Here is a 6139-nt window from a genome sequence, read left to right as displayed (position 1 = left end):
GCACACATTAGAGAGTGTATTACTAAGTGTGAAATGGAAAGATAGATAGCCCTAGAGTGATGGGCGTATATACAATGCACGGGGGAAAAAACCTCCTAAAGAGGGAAAAAATGCCCCGGTGGTCCTAGTGTGTTCACACACATCACTACCACAGGTATATGGTAACAAATCCCCCCTAGAGTGATGCGGTGAACGAGAGCTGGCACATGAGTAAAGGGAAGTGCCATGCCCTGAGAGACATGATCAGTCCACAAAGGGGAGTAAGCCCAAAGCTTTGCGGAAAGCTTCAAGCTTCTCACGAGACAATGCCTTTGTGAAAAGATCTGCAAGGTTGTCCTGTGTTGGCACGTAAGGCAAACTGATCTCTCCTGCTGAGAGCCTCTCCTTGACATAGTGGTAATGCACCTCGATGTGCTTTGTGCCAGCATGAAAAACTGGGTTCCTCGCAATGGCCAATGCGCTCTGACTGTCAGTGTAGATAGTGTTGGTAGTGTCCTGTCCAACACCCAAATCAGCCATAAGGCGTCTGAGCCATACACACTCAACCGTAGCTGTGAAGACTGCCCTGTACTCAGCCTCACAACTCGAAGTGGCCACAGTAGGTTGCTTCTTGCTCAACCATGATATACATGAACTGCCAAGCATGAAACAAAAACCACTTGTGGACACTCGCGTGTCAAAACAACCAGCCCAATATGAGTCCGAAAAAGCATGTAAGTCTGGCGGCAACGATCCCCCTTGGGATAAAACAAGCCAAGATGTAAAGTGCCACTAAGGTAGCGAAAAATCCTCTTGACAGCCTGCCAATGCTTAGACCTTGGGCTATGTATACATCTGCTGACCTGTGAGACTGCAAACTGAATATCCGGCCTCGTGTTGCATACATAAATGAGACAGCCAACAGCAGTTTGGTAAAGAGTGACATCAGCAGGATTGCCAACATCATATAGACTCAACTTCAAACCTGTTTCATGGGAGTGGCAATAGGTTTGCAATCCTCAAGTCCAAACTTACATAGCAATGTCTCTATGTAACTTTTCATGACACAAGGCAATACCACCCTCACACTGCTTAAACTGTATACCCAAGTAATGATGCAACAGCCCCAAATCTTTCATCTTGAAAGTAGAATTCAAATCAGCCTTAAATTCAGAAATATGTCTCTCATTTGGTCCAGTGATCAACAAATCATCAACATAAAGAACCACAATGAGAAGTACATCACCCTAACGCTTTACATACAATGTGCTTTCTGTTGGACTGTTACAAAAGCCTTGTTTGACCAAATGAGTGTCAGCTTTCTCATACCAAGCACGAGGAGATTGCTTCAACCCATAAAAAGCCTTGTTACATTTGCACACTTTGTCCTCTTGTCCTTTTATGACAAAACCGCGAGGCTGCGTTACATAAACTTCCTCAAATATGTCACCATTCAAGAAAGCAGTAACAATGTCTGATCGATGTACATCCCAACCAAAATGAGCTACCAATGCACATAGACAACGCACAGTAGTCATACGACAAGTAGGAGCAAAAGTCTCTTCATAATCTATGCCTTTTTGTTGTGCATAACCCTTTGCAACAAGTCGAGCCTTATGGCGATCAATCTCACCATCCGGCTTGCGTTTCAACTTGTAAACCCACTTCGTACCAATGGCCTTTTTGCCAAGAGGCAAATCACATAAAGTCCATGTGTCATTTTCTACAAGTGCATCATATTCTGATTGCATGGCAGCCATCCAATTTTCTGAATTCTGTGCTTCATCAAAAGACAGAGGCTCCTCAACATCATGTAAGCTAGACACACCCAAAGCATAACAATCAGATGCATAAGATGCATGGAGAGAGCCTGAACGAGTACGACTAGACAAAGGTGCATCCAAAGTGTGCACCAGCCATTTTGGCATACCTCTACCCTGCTCATTTTCAGCCCTTTCCTAATCAAGTACATCATGTACATCTGCATCCGTAATAGGCTGATCTAAAACATTTTCGAAACCCCCATAGGCTGTACATTTGCCTCATTGGAGCTTACATTCGTATTTCCACCATTGAAAAGAGGCAACAAAGTGTCATAAATGTCTTGTGAGCTTACATTACTGTCTCTAGTACATGACAGCAAGGGCTGAACAGAAACTTCCACAAACACTACATCCCGAGAAACCAAAATAAGTTTTTTTTGCGGATGATACAACCTGTAACCTTTGCTTTCAGCACTATAACCAACAAAAATACATTTGACAGCCTTATCTTCCAATTTTCTGCGCTGCACTTGTGGCACCAAAGCATATGCCAAACAACCAAAAACACGCATGTGCTCAATAGAAGGCTTTCTATCATGCCATGCTTCATATGGAGTAATAGACTGCAAAGCTTTTGTAGGACACCTATTAAGTACATAAGTGGCACACATGATGGCCTCAAGCCAAAAATAATGCGGCAAAGCTTGACTTTTGACCATACATGGTGCCATTTCTGTCAGTGACCTGTTTTTCCTCTCAGCAACACCATTTTGTTGAATTCAAGGCATTTTCTCGCACCCTTGTGGACAGGACTTTTTAGGCCTAAATTGCCATGTTTTAGCAAATGCAAGCCACTTGCAATACCAAATGGACATTTTCATGCCAATCACAGGAGAATGTTTATCAATACACAAAATTAACATTCAAATAGTTAATAAAAATCACTAAAGATGAAGTTTTTACAAATTGCATCCAATGACATGGTCACTAAACATGATCAAAACAATAACTTGAAATTGCAATAGATCATGAACAAGAAGAAGTTGAGATGATTTTCATATAAAAAGGTTAAGCAAACAGACTTAACTATCTTTTGAAAGGATGCACTTTGCAATCTCTCTACAACGTTCTTCAACATTGGGTAGGATGGATGTAAGTACAAAGGTAGCTATGGCTTGGGCATTGTCAACCCCCAAGGCTTGACTAAGTGCTATGCATGTCATGACCTTGCCACAAAAACCAATGCTAAAAGTGACAATTACAAGGGATTTTTTAACCAAAATAATTACATGAGTTGTTGGAGGGATGGTGGCATGGCCGTTGGGAGAGAAATCCTTGTGTAGAATGCACACATCTTGCATTGGTAGTTTGTCAATGTAGTGTGGAAGAGATGCTTGAGGCCCAAAAACCATGCCCCCCCCCCCCCCTCCCCACACACACACACATCAATATGCTGCAAAAAATAGAACTCTCAACATACAAGATGCTTAGAATTACCTCTTGTTGCTTCTCCTCATCATCCTTAGTTGTTGTGACTTCAAGGTTGATAGAGGATTTGATCTCATCAAGTTTGCGGGGGCTGTGCAAACCAGGTGAGTCATGGCAGATAGGAGTTTTGTTGGCAACAACCCTGGCCTATGTTGCAATAAAATAGAACTAACTAAATGAAAAGAAGAAAGGTAGAATTCTCAACATACAAGATGCTTAGAATTACCTCTTGTTGCTTATCCTCATCATCCTTAGTTGTTGTGACTTCAAGGTTGATAGAGGATTTGATCTCATCAAGTTTGCGGGGGCTTTGCAAACCAGGTGAGTCATGGCAGATAGGAGTTTGGTTGGCAACAACCCTGGCCTATGTTGCAATAAAATCCTCATTTGTGACATGACTCTGCTCTGGATTGAGAATTTTTTATGTCACCAGTGAAATTGTGTCAGCAATAGAGTCCCCCAATGGAAGTAGCTTGTCATCTGTAGGTTTTGGTGTAGGATCAACAAGAGGGAACTCCATCTTGGTGCATATGAATCTTTGGCACTCATCTAAACAAACACCAAAAGCCTTTTCCAGATCATGCAAGAATAGACACTCTTCATCTTCAATAATTATGTTGCTGAGGCGGCTGATCTCCACCTCGGGTATTGCTGTAGGGTCACGGTTGTCAGGATTGGGCACCTCAGAGGTGCTGACAATCTGCTCTCTCACTGCAATTCCCCCTTCCAAGCCGTTCGGATATTCGGTGGCTTGCAATCTTTGCTCACTCTGGACATCTATAGGGGTGGGCTTGGGATCTTTACGATACGGAAGCACCCCACCCACTTCTAGATGTGGGATCTCTATCCCCTCCAAGGAGGGCTCCTCATTGACAAGGAGAGAATGGAAATGCTGAGCAAGAAATATTGCACGAATTTGTGCTTCTTGTTTCTGCAACTTCCTTTGTCACTTGGAAGAAGTGGTGCGCCTCTTTTGCAATCACCTCAAAGTGGGCTATCTCTTTGAAAATGCAGTGTCCCCCTTGTGGATGTAGCGAAGTAGGTCACATGTAAAGCACAGCATGTCATTCTCTTCAAATTTTACTCCATACTTGAGTATATGCACATTCATATACTCTATGATGTCCTGAAAAGTGTAATTGTGGAGTATCATGGTTTTTTGTAAGTCCACTGTGCGAGTGAAGAAGCTGTGAAGATCATTGCATCCGGTGTGTGTGTGTGTGTGTGTGTGTGTGTGTGTGTGTGTGTTGCCCTAGCTTAAACCCGCTTCACTTTGCCCTATGTAAACTATGTCCCTCCCTGAGCGAGGGCAGCCCTTGGGAGGGTGTTAAGACCTGAGCCCTGCCCCCCTTGCCTCAGCCTGCAACACACATTTTGCAGCTAATGCCCCGCTCTGTCACACCTCGAGGGCAACACTGTTTCGGTGCCGACTTTTCCCTTTTGGCCTCAGACAGTAGACGACGGTGGTCAGCAAACGGCACGCCCCTTCGTCCAGTGAGCAGTCATCCCTCTTGACTTCAGTGAGAAAACCCTCTCGACTTCAGTGAACAGAGCTTGGCATGATTTAACACTAAGGTCATTTCAAAAGTTACAAGAGTAGGTTCTCATAGCAGGTTTTCACAGTAGAGCTTAGCCACAGAAAAAGGTTTTCGCACAGCAGATCGAAGATTCTTCAGTCATGACTTCTTTCAACACACCGATTTCTGACACATGAAAGAGTTTTCTTGGTGTGGTAGCTGCACCCAGGAAAGATCTCGCCGCTCACCAAGATGCATGGATCATAGCCCTAGAGGCTCAGATCCAAGAACTTGCTTTTGGAGAATGCTGAACTGAAAAAACGCTTGTGTAAGCTTGAGGATACAAAGGCAACGGAGAGTGAAACTTTGCTCGCAAAGAAACTCGAAGCTTCTCTCACCGAGATTGTCAAGACAACTCAGAAAGATGCCAATGAGGCAGCACATAAGAAGATTGAGAGTGACATACAAGCAACATTACAAGAATGCCGGATATAAGAATCTCTTGCCCTCAAAATTAGGATTGGAGGACTCTCCTCACCATGGTGCACTGAGGAGGATTCCATGGAAGAATCCATCCTCAAGCTCAATGACATTCTTTAACCAATCAATATTGAGCCCGACATTGTCTCTTGGATCAACGACACACATAGGTGTGTGCCTCTTGGCCAATGCATCCTCACTTTCAAGAACAAAGAAGAACGGACGAGGTTGCTACGCCAATGTTATCACCTCAAGGGGACAAAGCTTTGGATTGCCGAGGAATTGACTACAAACCAACTCAAGCACAAAGCAAGCTAGCTCAAAAAGATGCATGAAGCTCGTAAACACGGTAATGGGCCATCTATTGTGGCAGTAAAGCCATCATTCAAGAGTTTCAAAATCCCAAGCCAGCTCCCCTTCTACCTGACCCCCTCTAGGTTTTGTTTTTGTTCGTATCCTCTCCTTTTCCTTTACCCCCGATGGACCCTCAGTCCCTAACTGATCTGTATCTAACGCTTCCACCCCAAAAGCACATATGTAATGTTTTGTTTTGGTCCCATGGGACATATCTAACCTCCGTGAACGATAATTAAATCTCTCTCTCTCTCTATCTCTCTCTCTCTCACACACACACACACACACACACACACACACACACACACACACACACACACACACACACACACACACACACACACACACACACACAGCCTCAGCCCACCAGTGCACCTGCGCGCTTGAGTCCACTTGTGTACCAACCCGCCATGGGCGTTGCCTCCCCGCCATGACCACCTGAGAGTTACTGCCTCTTTCTTTCTCTCTCTCTGTCTCAGACACCCATGTACTTCTGTGTGGCTATTGCATGACTCTATGCAATCATTGCACATTAACCAAAGGATATCAAGAAGCGGT

This window comes from Adiantum capillus-veneris, chromosome 2, assembly GCF_014529385.1.
Source record: "Adiantum capillus-veneris isolate H3 chromosome 2, ASM1452938v2, whole genome shotgun sequence".
Classification (NCBI taxonomy): domain Eukaryota; kingdom Viridiplantae; phylum Streptophyta; class Polypodiopsida; order Polypodiales; family Pteridaceae; genus Adiantum; species Adiantum capillus-veneris.
The sequence above is the reverse complement of the archived record's forward strand: the minus strand, read 5'-3'. Positions refer to the sequence as shown.